The sequence below is a fragment of the Carettochelys insculpta genome, chromosome 10, assembly GCF_033958435.1.
Source record: "Carettochelys insculpta isolate YL-2023 chromosome 10, ASM3395843v1, whole genome shotgun sequence".
NCBI lineage: Eukaryota > Metazoa > Chordata > Testudines > Carettochelyidae > Carettochelys > Carettochelys insculpta.
The window spans coordinates 19,072,490-19,094,567 of NC_134146.1; the positions used below are offsets into that span (position 1 = coordinate 19,072,490).

Here is a 22,078-nt window from a genome sequence, read left to right on the forward strand (position 1 = left end):
TGATTTTGCAACTGGTGGTTTGTTGGTGGTTTCTTTTTTGGGGTCGGGGGGCGTAAAGAGAAGAAAAAAGGGGAGGTTTTTATTTTTAAAACCATAGCTGTGAGAGTTGTGAGACTGCCCCAGACTCATATATAACCATCTTGGTTGCAGAGAAATGCAGGAAACCCAACACTGGCAAAAATAAAAGCTCCATAAAGAGATAAAGCTCAATTTTCTTTTTTAAAAATCATGATTTTTTAACATTTTGGGGTGGCACTACTAAACACTCTAGTGGTGAGTACTATGGAACGTCTAAAAATAAATTAATTAAAATAGATTACTTTCATTACACAGGCATAGATATAGAATAAAATAATTCAAATATTGTAACTTTACTGAAAAAGCATGTGAGGATCTACCTTTACATTAGCAGGTCTAAATACAAGTAAATCCATCTTCTTTAATAAGCCTGATACGCCTCTCATTTACACCGTTGAAATCAGTTGTAATTCAATGGGCCAGATCATCTGATGGTGTAAATCAGTGTATCTTTGTTTGATTACAATTAAGCATAGGAAGTTTAGGAGGCTGAAAATGTTTCTAAGACGCAAAGAAATGTTTCTTTCCATGGGGTTTGCACAGGACATAGTACAATGGGGCCCTGATCTCAGCTGAGACCAAAAGGTACTGTTGTAATACAAATATTTAGTGACAATAAAATCTTTAAAAAAGGCTAGATCACACCTGCATTTTGGTGCTCTGCGACAGCCAGCACAGCTGGATGGAGCAACAGCAGAAATCTTTATTTGAATCATGGAAGCTTCTGAAAAAGCCATGTTTCAGCAATGCAATATAGAGGAGTCATCATTTCTGCTGCTTATCTACATGAATCTCTTGGGAAGATCTCATCTTGTGTAATTTGTAATTACAGGGACCTAATCAGTAAATTCCATGTTAGAGTTCATTTTGTTATATTTCTGGGTTACTTTCAATCCTTGCCTCTAGTTACGGATCTTGCTGAATACATGAACACATGAATGGAGAAATAAAGCTAAGAAGCCCCTTTAAACAGGGTGGGCGCATTTCCAAGTCAACACAGAGAAACAGTGGGACATAACACGATAAATGAAGGACAGATTTAGTCTCCTAATACATCTGCAGCAATTGCTTTGGCACTACGTCATTGAGCCCAACAAAGATTTTATTTAATACCATTTGTACATACATCTTTTTAAATGACCTACATAGGACATCTACTTACTGTTTTATAGTGGAGTCATAGGGAGCAGGTGGGAAGATTAAACTATAGAAGCTCTCTTTAAAAACCTTTGTTGGCCTTCTGTCTGCCAATCTAGCAATGCAGGCCAATTTGGAAAAGCACCTCATATGAAAACCAATGAAATCCCTCGATACTGACTGCAGCTGTCTTCAACCTTTTAACAGGGAATACAATTCCCAAGTGCAAAATCAGTCCATTTACATACCTGTTCGCCTGTACTCTGCACCTTGAGTAGTAATCTTGTGCACCTAATTTATTTACTGCAGTTGGAAAGGCAATTTCTTCCAGCCCCTGCAAAAAAAGGGGAAATAGAGACATGCTAAATCACATTTTTTCCTTTCATAAAATTATTTTGCAAAGTACAGATGCACCCAATGCTCTGTCATCCATAATTTGTAGGACAGGAAGACAGAGATTGAAAATATGCAGACTTTGTGGTAAACAGGAAATTTTAGAGGCATAATTAAATCATAGAACAAAATGTATGTTAGCGAGTTTCTGTTCTGTCACTAATGATTTTATTTCCAAGAGATATCAAAGGATCATTTGGGATCAGATTTTCTAGAGGTCAGCATGTTCAGTGGATCTTTTGGAGGTCTGGACATAAACTTCAGAAACGAAGCTCCTAAGTACTTTTACATTTACATAAAGATGACTAGGTCAGACCAATGGCCCATCTAGCCCAATATCCTGTCTTCCAACAGTGGCCAGTAAGATGCTTCGGGGGGAATGAACAGAATAGGACAATTTGTCAAGTGAGCTATCCTGTGTCACCCAGTCCCAGCAGTCAGAGGTAAAGGGACAAGAGCAGCATGAGGTTGCGCTCCTGACCATCTTGGCAAATGGCCACTGATGGACCTATCCTCCCTGAACTTATCCAGTTTTCTAATTATTTTTCAAACCCAGTTATACTTGGGCTTTTACATCACCCATAGGTAGGTCGATTATGCACTGTGTAAAGAAATATTTCCTTATGTATCTTTTAAATATGCTACCTAGTAACATCATTACACAGCACTCTTCTAAGGGGGTTTTCTATTGTCTACATCTGAAATTTTCATTCATCTGACAATTAAGCAGAGTGTACTATGTGCCTCTTTTTCCTACACCCCAAGAGGTTAAGGTGTTTCAATGTCAGTAGTAGTGAAATTTTTCACAGGCAAAGGCAAATGATTATGATTTTTTCCCTCTCTTTTCTCTCTCAGGGATACCTCAGCATTAACCAAGTTGATCATTTGAGGCAGTGGAAGGAATATCCATAGAAATGCATTGCACAAACATGCATGCTTTTCATTTGCACTTTGTATACTAAGATGTCTGAGTAACTTTTCCATTCACATGTAGTACAGAAGGAACAGAAATACTACAGCATTTGTAGTGGCAATAAACAGCACTCAGATCAAAAGTCGAGGCAATCCCTTTTCACCAGAGGTAGTTTTAGTACTAATTAGCATAAGAAAATAACCAATGGATAGCTCAGGTATTAAGACAGTCTTGCTGGTATCTGATACTTAAGTGACTGAAGTGCTGATGGAAAACACTCCAGGAAAACACTCCAGCAGAGAGACGGTTCAAACAGATTCCAGAAATCTCTGGATGCTAATCACTTGTCAGCATACAGCACTTCTGGACGTTGACTTGTTGTTGTCGTCATGTTCAGCCAACAATGGGACTCTTGCTTTTACTCTTATTCACTCTCAATTTACACATTAGTTCTGGACTGAAAACATTTGCTTAAAATCTAAAAGACAAGATTAATATAGGGCATGGCCTCCCCTTCCGTCAAGTTGTTTTGTACAGATATAAATCCACTGGCTGTGAGGGAATTCTGCCTGAATTACACCAAGATAAGTGAAAGTGGAATCCAGCCCTTTGGGGCCATTTTCATTGACATTACCATCAAAAAGCATTTCAGAACACCTCGCAGGCTGTGGCCACACTACCTCTCCCTTTCGGATGGGGCATGTTAATGAGTGATTTTGGAAGATGCTAATGAGGTGCTGATATGAATATGCAGCACCTCATGAGCATAATGGCAACCACATGCAATTCGAAAGTGCCGCTTTTGGAACGCATGCCACCCATGTAGACAGGGGGCTTTCAAAAGACCCTTTGACTTTGAAACCCCCTGCTTCCTAAAACCAAATAGGAAGGAAGAGCTTTCAAACTCAGAGGGATCATTCGAAAGGCCACATCTACAAGGGTGGCATGTGTCCTGAAAGCGGCACTTTCAAATCACGCGTGGCCACTATTATACTAATGAGGTGCTGCCTATTCATGTCAGCGCCTCATTAGCATCTTCCAAAATGCCTCATTAACATCCTCCTTCCGAAAGGGAGGCATAGTGTGACCACAGCTCTACTGTATAACATAAAAAAATAACGGGGACAAAATTCTGCACTCAAATACTTTTCTTCAAAAGGAGTTACCCTGGATTTACACCAACATAGCTGAACAAAGAACATCTTGATTACAGGTGCTTTTGTAAAACCATTCTGCAGCACAAGAAGCTATCTTACTTCCTAACCAAACACTTGAATACTTTCCATATTCACTACATGGACATTTGAAAGAGTGTATGCTTCAGAAAAAGAGTGGAGGAAGATCAGCCAGAAATTGTCAGGGACAAACACTAAGGTCAGAAAGCTGTATGTAACTTCAGATTGGTTTGGGGTTGCTAACCCAAACCTTCCTGCTTATGATTACATTCTGTATGCAAAACACTAGGGCATACTGTCATGGCCCAGTGACATATGATGTGAGTCTTGAGCTCAGTGATAGGCTCCCTGCATGTCTAAAGTGATTTATGAAAAAGAATAAGACCTTTTCTCACACTTTTCAGACATTAAAAAAAATTGGCTCTAGCTTGTCTGCAAGTGTGTTTAGTCACTAGCTGCCCTTTCTGAGATTACACAATTCCATATATTACAGCACAGAACACTAGTTGCCCAACATTTTATTTTGCAACTGTTAAGTCTGGCATTTCATTCAGTTATTTAAAAATATAGAATGATAATTTCTCTCCTAAATAGAACCTAAAGTGACTCTAGTCACGGCCAAGCAAAAGAATAAACAATAGCTGAATGGACTGTGTTTTGCTTGGTTTCCATTTAGTTACATTGGTTTTGAGCACTGCTGCCTGCTAGCAGAGTGCACATGGATAAGGTCATAAAATTCAGTGTTCATTTCTATGTGTATAAAATGCATGGAAATATAACTAAACTTATTCTGTGAATAAATCAATCGTTAGCACTCTAACAGTGTGGGGTGACATTAGTCATGAATAGACTTCTTATCTGGAGGCATTTGTACATGTTTAAGGAAATGCTAATCACATACTATAGCTCATGGAGTTTTGAAATATCCCTGGTAGGCCAATGTGTGATGGCTTTTGTGAGTAGCATCTACAGAAACATGCTGATGTAGCGATTTATTTTAACATCGTGGCTTTATTGCAAATAGCTAATTGTTCTGTGTCAAAATCAAGAAGGAAGCATACTGCCAGTGACCAGAATACACAGATTGCTCATACTTGATTGCTGGTGTTGGCAATTAAGTGTATGTCTGGATAGGTGTAGTGAAAAGTCAGACTGTGGAAACTTATCGTGGCATCTCCCTCCTGGCAATGGCAGGGAAAATCTTATCTTGAATCCTTGCAAACCAACTTGTGCCATGCTCAGAAGAAATTCTCCCAGAATCCCAGTATGGCTTCTGACCATTCCAAAGAATGGCAGACATGATCTTCACTGCCTAGCAACTGCAAGAAAAATGTTGTGAACAAAACTAAGCGTTATTCATAAGTTTCATCTTCCTGAGCAAAGCATTTGACTCAGTCAATTGTAGTGCCCTATAGACCATCCTCTCAAAGATTGGCTGCTGAAAAAAAATTCATTAGCATCTTGAAGCTGCTTAATGACAACATGACTGCCACATTATTGAGCAACAATGGATCCCAAAGTGACACTTTTGAGGTCAAAACAAGAGTCAAACAAAGCTACATCATTGCCCCATCACTGCTCTGCCTCTTCATCGCCCGTGACCCTTCACCTCATTCATGGCAAGCTTCCAGATGGCATGAAGATTGTCTCTAGAATGCCTGATAAGATTTTTGATCTCAGGAGACTCAAGGCTAAAAGCAAAGCCTCTACAAGCTTGATCATGGATCTTCAGTATGCAGATGACAGTATGATTGTTGCTCTGTCTCCTGCAGCCCTTCAGATCATCTTAAGTGCCTTCACCGAAGCATACAAGAATCTTGGCCTTACACTGAACATTAAAATGATCAAAGTGATCCACCAACCCTTGCCAATGGGACAGTCTCTTGTACATTTTGATGAAGCCAATGGAGAACTGTTAGAAAATGTAGAGACTTCCCATACCTTAGAAGTCATCCTTCCACTACAATCAACATTGATGCAGAAATCCAACATCATCTAAGCCATGCAAGCACTGTTTTCACTTGCCTGAGACAAAGGATCTTTGAAAACTAGAACACGTATCCCAAGACAAAGCTGCTTGCGTACCATGCAGTGATTGTTCCAAGGCTACTATATGCATGTGAAACCTGGACAACATACAAGCATCATTTGAAGATACCTGAACAACATGGTCAGTGCTGCCTCAGGAGAATCCTAAATATCTCTTAAGAGGACAGGTGCATGAACACTAGCATCCTGGAAGAGTTGAATATGACCAGCATTGAAGACATTATCATTCATCAACAACTTAGTTGGACTGGTCACATGGTTCAGATGTCTGATCAGCACCTCCCAAAAGAGATTCTGTTTTCCAAGTTGGAGGAAGAACAGAGGAACCACTGCGGGGGTGGGGGGGTCAGCAGAAGCAATATAAGGGCACGCTGAAGGCACACATGAAAAAGTGCAGCATTGGTGTCAACATTTGGGAGAACCTGGCCCAGTGGAGAACAGTAATCCATGAGGGGGTGGCACAGTTTAAGCAGTCCTGCCACAGTGCAGATGAGGAAAATCAGAGGAGAAGAGTGTCAAAAACTGCCCTATGCCCCTCCAAAAGCTACCAACACCTACCCCTTCTGTGATAAGTTCTGTGGCTCCAGAATCTGGCAGATCAGCCATCAACGGACTCACAAATACAAAGGTGGCATGAAGATGTCCTATTTGTTATCAATATCTCCCAACTTTAAGGTGCCTAGCCAACAGTTGCAGGTGAACCTAGGACCGGGGGAGGCAATTCCCCCTCCTTTCCCCTGGTGCCCAGGACCCCATAGAAGCCAAGCAAGCCCACTCTGGGGGCAGACCACTCCTCCCCAGTGGGCAGTGCACAACACCAGCTTTCTCCCCACCTCCTCAGCCCTAGCGCACAGGGAGGGTGGGAAGGATGCACAATCTCTATCCAGCCATCTCTAGCCTTGGAGCAGGGGGCAGCGCATGGCCTCCAGCCTTCCCCACCCAGAACACAGGCAGGCAGCTGGCAGGTTGTGAAGGTGTTACCTTCCCCTGCCTATTATACCCACTGCCCATGTGCCTGGCCACCCACAGGAATCTTCAAACCCTGAGTTAAGGCACCTAGATTCCCTGGGAAATGCACTGGGCAATATAGGTGCCTAAGAGTGGAATCCACAAAAGCCAACTTGTTAAGCAGGGAATCACCTAAGATAGCCCATGGCAGAGGGAGAGTGCAGGGGTGTGTTCTAAGTCCTGCCTCTCTCAGGGAGTTGAGGGCACAGAACTTCAGAAGTATGTAGTCTCCTAAAAATGTTGTGATTTCAATGGACATTAAACCTAAATATTTCTGAAGATCTGGACACAGATGCCCGTGTCAGGGCTAGGGGAAGACATTGATTTCTGCTTAGGATCCACATCCAGGAACTCAGTCCTGCAAGCAATTGCCTTTGGGTCCCTAAGCAGTTTCTTGAAAGAATGGCAGCAGCACATGCCAAGCTCCACACAAAATAGCAGCAGCAGCAAGAGGAGCAGACCAGCCTTACAAATTTTAGCCCAATGGTTTGGGCACTCACTCCAGAGGAGGAAGACTCCACTTCAATTCCCGCCCCCTTCTCTGATAGAAGAAGAGATTTGAACCGATGTTGTCTACCTCTTGAAAGTGAGTAGTCTACTGCTGGATTCCAGAGTCTCTCCCTGGCCCAACATATACAAAGTGGAACAGCTGCAACAAGAAAAAAAATCACTCTAGAATATCTACTAGCTCAGTCTTCGAGGATCCTAGCTCAGCAGTTTGAGGGATAGCCTGCTAAACCCAGGGTTGTGAGTTAAATTCTGCAGGGGGCCATTTAAGGATCTGGGACAAATAGATTTAAAAAAAAAAAAAAGAAAAGAAAGGGAGGGTGCTTGGTCCTGCCAAGAGGGCAGGGGGCTGGACTTCATGACCTCCTGAGGTCCATTCCAGCTCTATGAGGTGTGTATGTGCGTATCCTGCAAGGTTTAAGAGCAAGATATGTATCTGGACACCTGCCTAAGGTAACGGTGCCTATGTCCACAATATAAATGTAGACATGTAGGGGGCTACAAGGTTATGCAGTAGCTGAGTGGGGGATTGTGATCATAGTACCACCTATATACCTTTGTGGGTTAGGGCCTATATTCTTGCCAAGCCAATGTGAGGTTTCTTCCACACTCTTGTTCCTCGAGGCCCTCCACTGTTCTTTCAAGGATGACTCTACCTCTTTGTTGCCTTGCTGTCTCTCCACCAATGGTGCCCCAACTGCCTCCTGCCTATAAACGTGTTCCAATCTGATGTATACTCTGGACATCACCTCTTGTTCATTATGGATTGCAGGAGCTCACCTGAGTCCTTACCCATTCACATCCCACCCCCGGACAACCTTAAATGATGGGCTCCTAATTCAATGCCAACAGACACAGGACTTTAGTTTCTAGCTGGAAATCAATCTATGTTGATCTTGTAATGGTGATCTCATGTGTAGCAGCAATCATTGTAGCCAAATGTCGATTCAATTGCTCAAAATAACACTCAATAACCTAAGAGTCTGGATGCATTTCGTAGTACCTAGTACTCTCCATTTTACGGACCTTGAGCATTACATATTATCATGCACACTGCCTTCCTGATCTGTAAAAACCTATTTTTTCCACAAAATGAGGTTGGAGATATTCAGTTGTAAAGATAGCTATAGAGGTATTTGGTTTTTTTCCTGCACACATTAGCTGCATCTACACTAGAGTCCCCTTTCGAAAGGGGAATGCAAATGAGGCAAATTGGAAATGCAAATGAGGTGCCAATTTACATAACTTGCACTTTATTTGTATATTCCCAGCATAGACAGAGTTCTTTCAAAATAAAACCCTGTTTTTGAAAGTACTCTTCTTCCTGAAAAAATTAGGAAGAAGAGTGCTTTCAAAAATGGGGTTTTATTTTGAAAGAACCCCATCTACACTGCTGATTTTCTTTCAAAAATATGAATATGCAAATGAACCATGTGATATGTAAATTGGCCCTTCATTTTCAATTATGATTTGCCTCATTTATATTCCCCTTTCGAAAGGGGACTGTAGTGTAGACGCAGCCATTAGGTCACCTCCAACAGTCCTGCTTTCCTTTAGGTCTGGTGCCCTGCACTGTTGCACTGTGCTGTTTCCATTCAGAGCAAGAAGCTGGCAAAAATGCATCAGATATTGGCTAAAAAGGAAGCTGCAGACTCATGTAAGAATAATGGTTTTGACTTAACCTCTCCTAAAATATAGGTTATTCAACCTGATCCTCTTACATTAATGAGAGTTTTGCCATTGACTTCATCTGAAGTTCAGAGTTAACCTCAATGGCTAACTTCCATGGGCATTAGATAAGGTCCCTCCATCCCGATTCAGGCAAAATTCAACTAAAGCCCTTTTGCCCAAGGCATTGCTATCCACTTGAACTAGGTACATATATTGCTCCAATGACTGATTCTAGAATGATATCAGTAATTGCTCTTTCATTATCAGATGATAATTATTACAAGGACATCACATCTTGGCTTAGCGATATAGAAACTGTACTGGTCTCAAATTTAGAAGGCAACATTTTCTAAAACAGACCCTCTATTTTTGCACCAGCCGTTTTGCATCTGAAATAATTTCTGCTGACAGTTAATGGCACGCTCAAATGGCAGCATTTAGAAAGGCATCTAACGATATGATTCAACCTGGAAATGAAGTAGAAAGATATTTAAATGCTATGATCTGTGTCCAATCAATTGCACCTGCACTTAAGAGTGGGTACAAAAATAAGATGCTGCAAAAAAGCCTCCAAAAATGTGACCGAAAGAAAATCTTTCAAACTTTGAAAAAAATTCATCACCGTTACTTCTAAACAGAGGATTGCCTGCTAGATTTGGAAATCACTTACCTACTCGAGCATGTACTGGGTTAAGGCTTAGTGCTCCTCTAAATTTAATCAGATCAGTCAAGTGTTGCATGTTCACTGCTTTATTTTTGACGTCAAATACTGATCTCTGCCCCTCCTGTTTTCACAAGATCTCTGAAGAACATGAAATTTTTCTATTATGCCTATGGCTAGAAGACAAATTTACCTTGGAAACCAATGGGTCATCATTTCCTACAGAGTAATTTGGCCCTTACCAGTGTTTGTGTTGCTTCAGTCAGTTAGGAAATTAAATCTGTTGAAATATCTGAGCAGCCACGCGTTCAGCAGAAAACTGGGCTATTGTTCAGATTTGAAAATAATTCTTATGCATGTCTGAGTGTTGTGGTAGGGGGTGGTGTATGTTTGGGGTTTTGCAGGAGTACAAGCCACAGATTCCACACTGTTTTCAATTTCTTGTTTTCCTAAATCATTAATACACTACACAACTTGGCCCCTTTCTCAGAGAGACAGCTGCATTTCAAGAAAAGTAGAATGTTTACCATGTCATTATTCTTCATGAAAGCACACAAATGTGTAAAAGCCTTTTTCATCCTTAGACAGATTCAAGTGTAAATGTGGTTTTAAAAGGAAGCAGCTAGAGTGATTGTAGTTCTCAGAGATTAAAGATTAGCAGGTCTAGAGAGTGAAGCAATCAAAAAGCTGATGTGGGGAGCAGATTTGTTGCTTGCTCTTTGTTGTACAGAAGGTGTATTTACATATAGCTATAATTCCAAAACAGAAACCAAATTCTAACTGCTATAGTATAAAGCAGCCCAAGTGTTCTACTAAATAAGGAATTAGAATAAATGGTTTAATGTAACATTACTAAACAACATTCCAGGACAAGATTAATCAAAACCTACCCTTTCTTCCTGGTTTTAAAAGTGAGACAACTTGAGTGGACACACTTTCTTCTCCCCGTTCACAACCCTGCCTCATTCCTATATTCCTTTCAAAAGGAATGCCCACTGCATTGAAGAGCATGTTCAAATTTCAGTATATTTTTAATAGTTAAATGAATATCTAAATACAGGCCGTGTTAGGGTCAATAGCCAGCTTTGGGTAAAAGTGAGACATTTCTTTCCAAATTTCACTGAGGTATGATCACTTTTTTAATATGTCGGGCAATTTTACAGCCTAGAAATTTTGCTTTTCTATTAAATATTAGGCCAATGATTTTGTCATCTTTCAAACTATGAAAATATGCAAAAGAATTTTTGAGCAGAAGTAGAGATGAATATAGCAACCCTATTAGGAAAGAGAATAGATAGGAAAGAAAAGGGAAGAAAAATATATTACTCTTTTATGGCTTTCCTCCTTTCCCTATTTCCACTTTTCTTCCTCATGGAGGATCCATGGGATGCTCACACGGATGTTCAGTGCTCCAACCACTGAGCCACATTGTCTTATCTACAGCTCCATTCACCAATATAACAATTAGCTCTGCTGGCTTTGAACTAACAGGAAGAACACAGGATGGGAAGGATGGAATTTAGGCCTGGCAGGCAGACCAGGGGATCAGGCATAACTCTACCATCACCATCAAACATAAAAAGATCGGGAAGAATAGAAATAAGACAACACAGGCCCAGAAAACATTTTAAAAAGTCACAGAGGACAGCATCTTCCCAGCAGACAGTCCTGCCTGTCCACCACCATGACTCCACAGTGCACCCAAAGCAGTGAAGTCCTCATACAATCGAGGATACTAAAGCTTCTGGGTTATGTAGGGGCTTGTATGAGACCTCTATGATGGGATGAATTATCCTATTTGGGGATTATCTAATATGTATGATTCAGATTCTAACTCCTTTACTCATGTAAAATACCACTTCGTGCCTCTGACTTCAAAGGAGCTATGCAATGAGCAAGGCTTTATTCAACTCAAGCAAGAATGTCAGAGTCTGGCCCTATGTGTAGAGTTGAAAATAAGTGGGTGTGCCTCATGTGTAGCTCTGGCAAAAGTGGGCTCAGCTGCAGCAAAAGCCAGCAGAGAGGTATTTAAAGAGCTGGCAGGGACCCAGGTTACAATAGGACAGTACCTGTAAGAAATGTTAAGTTACTTTCACCCTATGTGACTAATATTTACAGTCTAAGAAAGGTATGCCTTAGGAAAGTTCCTCCCAGACCCAAAGCAGGATGGAAAGTTTTGCCTAGTAAACAGGTGACTTGTTTTGTGCAACAGTGTTGAAACCTCCTTCACTGGTGGTGTAGTTTTCCCATAAATGTAAAACAGATATGGCAACGTCTCCTTTATACTGAGCAAACAAAACAAGTTACTTTACATCAGAGCAAATAAGTGAGCTAATGGTAAGAGGAGCTACCACTTCCTTGTAACCCTTACCCAACTGTTCAGTTGCTCAAAAACACAGAAGGAAAGATTGTTTGCAAGAGGATGGAAATGGAGCATGCTTAAAATACACAAGAAATACTGAAAAATAAATCACGCTTAACTGGTAAGCACGATAGAGGCTTTTCTCTTTTGTTCTTTGAAAGGTGTTTAAGGGAAAACAATGCTCTTACCCTTCCAATTATTTTGGGCTGAAACTAATGTGCCAGATCAAAACACTGAAGAGAAGTGGACACAGGTATGGATCCAGTTTTGCATTTTATGTATTATACACCTATCTCTGTTTTAAACCTGTGATGCTTTAGTTGCAAATTGATTTAAAGTTTACTTTCCAGCTTGCTCTTCTCTTCAAGTCTGCAGAACATCATCAAACATCCTGATAGTGATGTTCTGGGAGATAAACAGCAGCGGATGCGTGCACTCACAGAAACAGAGTCATGCATGTACACACACAGTCAGCTGTCCCATTTCAAAAGCTAGTGAAGGATCTCAAAGGCCAACTCTCTTACTGAGCTCCAAATAAAATAATAGCACTCACCTGGGTTATCCTGTAACCTTTGGTTGTATAGATAGTTGTTTTCTCTCTCACACACACGCATACTATACACCTCTTCAATGAGAGTGTCTCTTAAAATAGCATCCATTTTTCAGAAAACAAAAAAGCAGTCCTGTAGCACCTTAGTGACTAACAAAATAATTTATTAGGTGATGTGCTTTCATGGGGCAGATCTTAGCACCCCCCTTTTGAAAGGGGGACGCTAACAAGACACGTTGGGATATTCCTATAAACAAATAGGAATTAGGGGATTTCGACGTCCGCAGGGTCCTTTCAAAAAGGACCCCATGTAGATGAGCCGCACGTGACCAAAAGCGGCACTTTCAAAGTGCCACAGCCACCATTATGCTAATGAGGCTCTCCATATTCATTGCAGCTCCTCAATAGCATATGCCGACGTTTCTCATTAGCAGCCCGTTTTCAAAGGGGGGTTCTAGTGTAGACAGTCTAAAGCTAATAAATTATTTTGTTAGTCATTAAAGTGCTACAGGACTGCTTTTTTGTTTTGTGAAGATACAGATTAACATGGCTACTGCTCTGTGACCATTTTCCAGAAAGATCTGAATAGGAATTATGGCACTTGAGACTTAGAGTTCCATTGAAAGGACTTTACAAAAGTACAAGAGAAACCACCACAGGTCCTCCCCACCAGTACACTGCTCCTCCTAGAAGCACCACTACCAAGACCAGGGGTGACCAAACTTTTTATGTCGGGCCCCACTTTTTGTCCCTGCAATTAGCAGGGCCCCCCAACCTCTCTAATGTAATCCAAACCAACAGAAATGTCAGTTATGTTCATATGAGAAAATCCTTTTCAGCACACGTAACAAAATAAGTATGTAGAATGAAAAAACTGTATTAATCAGTATATAAATGGGAATACACATGCATAAACACAGTAACATGGTTCGACATTTGTAATGAAATGGATGAGCCTGAGACCCAGCAGCCGATTGCACTGCACACCTCCCTTATAAATTTTGCAACCCCCAAGGGGGCCCGCCCCTCAGTTTGCTCACCCCTGACCTAGACAATGACCCTGAAACACAATACCTATCTATTTCCAAGAGAAAAGCAGTGTCAAATGTATTGCAATTGTGGACGAGTAAACACCATTACAAAGGCCAGGAGCAAGGAGAGGACCAAGCGATACTATGGCTTCTTCTACACTCGCCTCTACCCATCAGAAGGGGCGTGGTAATGAGGTAATTTGAAGCTAACTAATGAGGTGCTAACGTGCATATTCAGCACCTCATTAATACAACGGCAGCCAAGCAAATCTTGAAGTGCAGACTTTGAATTGCAGATTGACAGTGCAGATGGGGGCAGCTTAGAAATAAGCGCCCCGCTTCGACATTCCCTTGTTCCCACAAAACTAGGTGGGAGAAAGGGAATGGCGAAGTGGGGTCCTTATTTCGAAGCTGTCCCCATCTTCACTGTCAATCTGCAATTCAATGTCTGCACTTCAAAATTTTGCTTGGCTGCCATTATGTTAATGAGGTGCTGAATATGCACATTAGCGCCTCCTTAGCCTGCTTCCAATTGCCTCATACCATGCAACCTCCCATGGGAGGGGGCGAGGGCAGAATCAGCCTATGCTGGAGGAGCCTGAAACAGCAAGGACTCAGTTTCATCTGCCCTTTCCGTTGTGTGGCATCCAAATATTTGGAGTCGACCTAGAAGCCGCCAATAAGCTCTTGCAAGCATCAAATGCAGCTGGAAGGAAAGTTTCGGCACTGTACCTCTCATTTTCCTCTTCTCTCTGACTAGAGCCAAAACCAGAAAGAACAGCTAATCCTCTTTCTAATATTCACCTTCCAGCAGTTCAGAAGCTGAAGATTCATTTCATTTTCCTACATACCCACAGCATAAACGATGCACTTCACACAGCTGTGTTTCACAAAGCGCAAAAATCAGCCACTTTGATCAATCACATTGGTAACATCTGCACTTGTGGACCAGCTGTATGATTATCAGTGTTTGTAACTCTAATGTCTTCTAAGACTTGCTCATACATACTGCCCTATGTAATAAATGTTAACATCCAATTTTCCTCCAAGCCAGGTGATATAGCTTACATTCCAAAAATCTCCTTATCCTTTGGAAAACATGCCCCCTTTTCCCTATTCAGGAGGAAGAGTAACTGAATTTCTAATGGATGATTAGATTTCCCACTATGCTACCAAAATGGAAACAATTTCCTTCAGTTCAGTTTAAACTCTAGAGTTTTAAGTACACATATATTATCATTCTGAAATTGCTTATTTTCTCTCTTTTTCAATCTGTTAGCCTGTGTCTTACAAATTGCAGAGGCACTGGACTGAATTTTGTCTACATCATGAAAAGATAAATTGGCAGTGAAATTCAGACAGAAGTGAGGGAATTTAATCTAAAATCACTTTGAATTTTAAATTGAAATTTCATCAGAGAAAGGCAAATAAATGAGAAATGTCACAAGAATGATAACTTTTGCCACAGGCATTTCTATAAATGAATCTAATGTTTTTCATACTTTTATTTTAATATCTTGTCCACCCATTAATGGCTAAATTCCAACAAAGCATGTAAACACATATCTAACTCTAAGCATGTGAGTAGTGCCATTGAAATTAAAGTTAAATACTTTGTTGAATGAAGGTTCAAAGCCTTCCTGAATACAAAGTTATTCTTGGCTTTGACATATTTTCTATGAAAATCTGTGGCAAAAATTAAAGTATTTGTAACAGTGCTATTTCACAAAAAGACCTAACTTCAATCTACAATTCTGTTGCTTTTATTATTTTGCCTTCATTTGATGCATTTTATTTTAAATTCATAGTGAGTATCGCCCCTTTTGTTCACATTTCTTTGTCAGATTTGTAGATTTTTCTTTTAAATTTTATAGAGACTGTTCAAAATGTATTAATGTAGAAAACTTTTTTTCCAGCCAATATCTAAGGTAAATAATTTCCTCTTGCTGTTTTCAGCAAGTGCTTTCAGGTACACAGTAATGTTCATTCTTATCGGCATATTTAATACATAGGAAAATTGAATAGAAGAACCCACAGTTCTGTATGCATGGTAGCTATAGTTGTGTCAGTCCCCATAGACTAGGGGTGAGGGTTAGTATCTTTTACTGAACCAACTTCTCTTGGTGAGAGACACAAGTTTTCAAACTCCAGAGACCAGAAGAAGAGCTCTGTGTAGCTTCAAAGCTTGTTTCTCTCACCAACAGACATTGGTCCAATAAAAGATATCACCTCACCCTCCAGGTCTTTTTAGCAGAAACTTACTTTATTTACCAATCTTTTGGTGAGATGTTAACAACTGACCTTATATAACAGCAGTTTTGTATGACAACGTAAAGAGTGACTGGTATCTGAGTGTTGATTCAGACATATTTCTGGCAGGATCACTTCTTTGCCAATAACCATACAGAAATTTTATTTTTAATAAATAACCACAAAATGGATGCATAAACAGAGTACGCTGTGGGGAACTGTAGTTTGTAATGAATGGCTGTTGTAGCAACACTAACATATACCTCACAGAGGCTGACTGCAAGTCAATGGCACCACCACTAGCTGGTGGCAAACCAAATGATGATGGAACATGTCAGTGGTTTCCCTTAGTGAGAAATCTATATCCTACATACATCAGCTGTTACACTCTTGAAGGATCCTTCATGTTTGTACTTCCCAGACATCTAGCTTTGGAAAGCTTACCATTATCAAAGGGAATATCCAGGGTCTCTACGCACTGACCCAGAAAGCCACTGTGGAAAGTTTATTCCCCATACCCTGTCCAAAACATACAGAACACACTTTTAAGGAGGCAGTATGGTCTAGAGTTTGAAATAGGGGCTGAGAGTCAAATCAGCCAGATTCTGAGTGACACATTAGGACTATGTCTACACTAGACTAAGAAAATCAACTGCAGCTACACAATTTAGCTATACCAATTCCACTAAAACTGACGAATCTGCACTCAGCTACATTGTCTATGTATACAGGGGAATGTCAATGGGAGAGTTTGTCCTGTTAATCTACCTTATGTCTCATGTCCCATGAGGAGAATAGGGGTTGACCGTGACCTCTGAGAGGTTGGCTTTGTTCATCTCTAGTAGATGCATGAAATCAAACCTCAGAAGATCTTCCAGAGTAGTGTAGACCTGCCCTAGGCACATGTATTGACCCCTCTGTTCCTCTCTCCCTTTCCCCAGCTACAAAATGGACATAATTCCTACCAGCTGGGGGAAAGATCTGGTAAAATTTAATGGATTAACTGCTTCAAGTGTGTTGAGATCCTAGTGGAAACAAGGCTAGCTGCTATATATATTATATGAGAAGAATTAATGTGTATGCCATAACTGCTAATATTATTGCTGTGTATTTTGCAAAAAAGAAGAAAATAGATGAGAGAAAAACATTCATGTAGACTTCTCTGCCCGGGCTAAGCTGTGCTCAGTATAGAGGGTCTAATCCTGCACTGGGTTTGTTTGTTTGTTTGTTTTTACCATTAATTTCAATGGGAACTGGGTCAGACCCATTTTAAGAAGGGGCCTAATCGTGCATAGTCCACAACACTGGTTGTGATGCTACACTTTTTCAGATGCCACTGAATTCAGTGGATTCAGGGGCTCTCAGTACCTTGTATGATCCAGCCCTAGTAGTTTTTACTCAAAGGCTTACAGTGCAGTCATTTTGGGCTATGTCTACACTAGGAAATAAAGTTGAATTTATTAAAATTGACTTAATAACACTAGATTTTATAAAGTCAATGGTGAGTGTCCACACACATTCAGAAGGTCGACATACCGTGTCCCTATTACCTTTGCTAAGCTCGACTGTGTCAGCAATGCATCTTGGGTACCTATCCTGCAATTCCTGCACCCCTGTTGCATTCTGGGTTCCTGTGCCAATGTGTTCTGGGAAAAAAAAATGCACCACAAGTGGGTCTGGATGTCTGATGTCATCATCCCAGAGTACATTGCCCTTACTCCCTGCTCCTGTTGAAAACAAACTGCTAAATGTATTTTTGCACCACTTTTCGACAGCCTGCCTCAGCAAATGCCATTAGAAGGCTAGTGGGCCAGTCCTGAGAAATGTAAAACGCAGGAATAATCTGAAAAGTATGAATTTTGAGCTATTGAAAAGTTGTTTTGGGGTATTGTTGAAATGCTTCGTTTTAATAACATTATTTTCATTCAGTTCATTTTCACCCAGCAGCCATGTGGTGGGAGTGGGGCAGCCACATGGTGCACAGGGCATCGCCGTGGTGTGGCAGGGACAGCTAGAGAGACCGGCAAGTGTGCGGTGCAGAGGGCAGCCGGAGAGCCCTGGCTGATTCCTACTTCCTGCTGACCTGGTAAGCAGAGAGTTGAAAGCAATAATCAGAACGGACATTGGGGTATACTTTTGGAAGCAATAAAATTGAAATAAATAATGCTGTGTCTACACTAGCATGAAGTCTACCTTGTAAATTCAAATTTGGCATCACTCCTCGTGAAAAAGCTGGAGTAAAAATGTTGACCTTAGACCCCTTAAAATCAGCCTCATGATATTTGTAGTGAAAACAGGCACATTATAAAATTGACCTAACTCCCTTAAAATCGACTTTATGCTCTAGTGTAGACATAGCCTTAGACCTCATCTACACTAGGGAATAAAGTTGTTCCCAGATACGCAATTTTAGCTACACCATTAGCATAGCTAGAATTGACATATAAGGATTAATTTTGTTCCCTGGTGAAGATTGTGGCTCTTTGGGCTCACGCCACTCTTGGCGCATCAAACGTAAGGTAAGTACAGACATACCCTTAGTCTTTCTTTACAGTGGTTACCATTCATGCGATTTTCTTCATGTAAATCAACTGATGAGTTGAGAAAGCTGCCTTGTAATTTTCTTGTTGCAAAATCAGTTTTATTTTTAAGCTTTCCCCAACCACATATATGTTTAGGTAAACTTTGAATTTCCACCCATGCAAACACCAGAGGCATTTACACTCTTAAGTAGTGACACATTTACAGTTCCAGTTTCACCAAGATGTCATTCATCTCAGATTGACCATTTGCTGTGCATGAAGGGGAAAAATAGGAAAAAACTTCTATGCATTCTAGCTTTTCTTTTAGGAAGGAAAATAGATAAACCTATGTCAGGAAAAACAGACCTTTTTATTAACTGAAGACTGATCAAAGAGTATCTAAAATTCAAACATGCTTATACTGATGTGGGAAACAGTTAAGGATGGCACAGCACCACCAGAATGTTCATTAACATAAACCTTTAATTTTCTAAACAATGAGCATCCTTGGTGTAATTCCGTTGATTTTAGTGGATTTACTACATGGGTAAATTTGGTGTATTGATTCTAAAAATACCTCATGTCTAGTTTTGCTTTATTTATTAAGATTTCAAGCCTTCCCTGGACATCTAAAAAAATACTTGTATTTCTTCCTCCCAATCACCAATATACTTTTCTTCTCAGAATTTGTATCCATCCATTTTTTGTCACTCAGCATTACTATGTGGTCTCACTTTACCCCAGGGTTGGGCAAATACCAGCCCCTGGGCCTGATCTAGTCCTCAAGGGCTAGTCCCTGAGAAGCTCCCATCTTTGTATTTACCTGTACCTCCAAGGTCCTGGGTGATCACAGCTCTTGTTGGCCACAGATTGCCATTCACAAACAATAGGAGCTGGGGTAAGCGATGTCTCAACTCTGTGCTGCTTCCCACCACTCCCATTGGCCATGAATGGTGGCCTGTGGCCAACGAGAGCTGTAATCATCAGACACATGAAGAGGTGCAGGTAAATATAGCAGCAGTGGAGCACCAGGGACTAATCCTTGAAGGCTGCCACTTTTTTATTGCCCACCCAGGTTTACAGTAATTCAACAACGCAAGATTAAGTGTGCCTGTGCCGTTTCTTTCACAGTGGTGCAGAAATTTGCTGTAACCAGACTTCTTTGATGACAGAATTCCTTCCATCTTTTCTGATACTGTTTTTTAAACTAGATGGATGAGGACCACCTTCAGTTACCTTTACTCACAGTGAAAAGCATTTTATTTTTGAGAAGAGTCTGACTGACTGCTTGCAAAGCAAAAGGCACTGAAGTAGTAGAGGCACATCCAGCAGATTCTACAAACACAACCAACCAATGTTACCACTGTGGTAAAATAGTGTTTGACATTCAGACATACACATATATTTACGGTGTATTCTAACTAAAATAGTAGTACATTAATAAACAAGCCATCCTTTAGCACCCTAAAAGCTAACTAATTTATTAGGTCATGAGCTTTTGTACGTAAACCCACTTCTTCAGATTATACTCATGACCTAAGAAATTGGTTAGTCTGTAAGGTGCTACAGGACTACTTGTTATTTGTGAAAACATAGACTAACAGTCTACCCATCTGAAACTAATAAATTAACTGCAGCTGTATCTCAAACAAACCAGGGAACTGTAGAACATGTTTTGCTAACCCAAATATTAGCTATGATGTGGCCGTTTACAACACAAGCATCCTCTAATCTCACAACATCACCTTGAAACTGAGTTCATAGGTTTTCCTATCTGTGGAAAGAATTCCATCTGCATAATAGCTTACCCTCCACCTGCACTCTGCAAAAACTGCCAAGATGCACTATAATCAGTTGCAGTTTTGTTAAATGAAGTAATGTCCATTTGGGACTGAACAGAAAGAATAACACTTCTTTTACATAGCACCATATATGGGATACATGGCCTAATAAATTATAAACTAAGGCTATATAAACAGAACAGAGCAGCCAGCTCCTGATATTTAACCTTGATACAGATGTAACTGCAGTTTCAAATCTCATATAAAATGAAAAGAACTTCTCATTCATTCCTCCTGATTTTCTGGTTCATGACTAGAATGAACTCACTGGGTATAATATAGCCACTTTTGGATTACATCTGCTTCATAATCATATTGGTTCTTTAACATACCAAATAAACCTAATAAAGGTTTCAAGAACTGCTGCAATGTCACAGTATAAAACCCAGTTCACAATCATGGTAAAATGAAGACAGTACAGGATACATTTTCAAAAGGGCTGAGATGTGGCCTACTATACAATACACATACAATTTGCTATCCCATTTCTTTCACCTGAAAAATTTGTTATAGGTGCACAGCAGACTACCAACACCATTAACACCAGATTTGTGCCTACAACCAGTTAGAGTCTCAGGCATTCTGATTTCTATGCACATATCTATTACAGAAGTAATGGGTTCAGGCACAGTACCCCTGTACAGCTTCCGGGAACCTCCTTAGAGGCCAATCCCACAACACAGAGACAAAGCACAGAGCAGCAGGAGCCTTCCTGTTTATAAACACACTTTAAAAATTGCAGGTGCCCATTTGAGACCATTTCTGCAGTTACAAGTACCACAGTCCCTCACCGTTCCAAAATGGGTACTTCCCAATTACAGCCCAAAGCTGAGGATTTCAAAGGCTAATACGGTCCCAGGCAGTACTTCTGAGCATTTTAAGTGTGGGGTGGGAGGACGGGATCATTCTTGGTGACTCCACAGGTGCTCAGCATCCCCCAGCATACCTGCTAACCAGCAATTCTCCCTCTCTTCCCAATGCCTCCTGCATGCCAACAGGCCCCATTCGGCTTCTCCCTCTACACCACAGCACCTCCTGCACACCAGTGACCAAGCATTCAGCAGCATGCAGAAGGCAGTGAGAGGCAGAGGGAGGAGTAGGGGCAGGATGAACTTGTTGGGAGGGAAGAGATAGGTCATGGGCAGAGTTTGGGGAAGAGATGGAGTGTGGGTGGAACCTGGCAGACAGAAGAAGTCAAGCACCCCCGGGGAAACCACAAAGCCAGAACCTGTGGTGGGGGTTATGTGCACTCCAGCCCACCCTGGTCCTTGTTCCTTTCCCATGTGCAACATCTGGAAACCCTGTAAAGCCCATGATGGAGTCCTAGGAGAGAGGAAAAGGGAAATAATGCTGTGGAAATAGACCTGCCCTGCCACATGAGACATCGGATGGGGTACCCACACATGAAGGCCCCACTTCCCATGTGCCGCTCCACCAGCCAGTCCATACATGAACACTATACAAACACAACACAGTGACATTACAAAGCAGGAGTCAGCAACCTTTCTGAGGTAGAGTGCTGAAATTTGACCTTTTGACGTCTATGTACAGTCTGAGTGCCAGTGACACTTTTCAAAGTTGCTAATAGTTCAGCACCGGATTAAAAACACTGGATAAATATGGAGCCAGGATTTCACTGCTGGAGCTTTAAAATTTCTGTTCCTTTGCTGGACTGCAGTACCCTTCTGTTAGAGGAATACAACGTGATCCAGTGGAATTCACCACAGAAGCCAGCTCCCAGCTGTGGAGCTGCGGGGCTTCCCCTATCCCCAGCTGAGGTTCTCCAGCTGGGGATTTCCTCCCCGGTGAGTACCCCATTTTGGGTGTTTTTTTGTTTTTTTTTTTTAAACAAAAAAGCACTGTGCAGAACCACGTCCTTTAGACAAACCACAGAGCAGCAGCAGGAATTTTCCTGTTTATAAACACACTT

At 41.0% G+C, this 22,078-nt stretch overlaps 1 long non-coding RNA gene across 1 annotated transcript in view; it reads right to left on the reverse strand.

Moving 5' to 3' along the window:
- LOC142018392 (uncharacterized) overlaps positions 1-22,078 on the reverse strand; it is a 166,594-nt gene that overhangs the window by 114,196 nt on the left and 30,320 nt on the right. Inside the window, exon 2 of the long non-coding RNA XR_012646813.1 lies at positions 1,464-1,549. This is a non-coding gene — a long non-coding RNA (uncharacterized LOC142018392). The remainder of the gene's footprint in view (positions 1-1,463; positions 1,550-22,078) is intronic.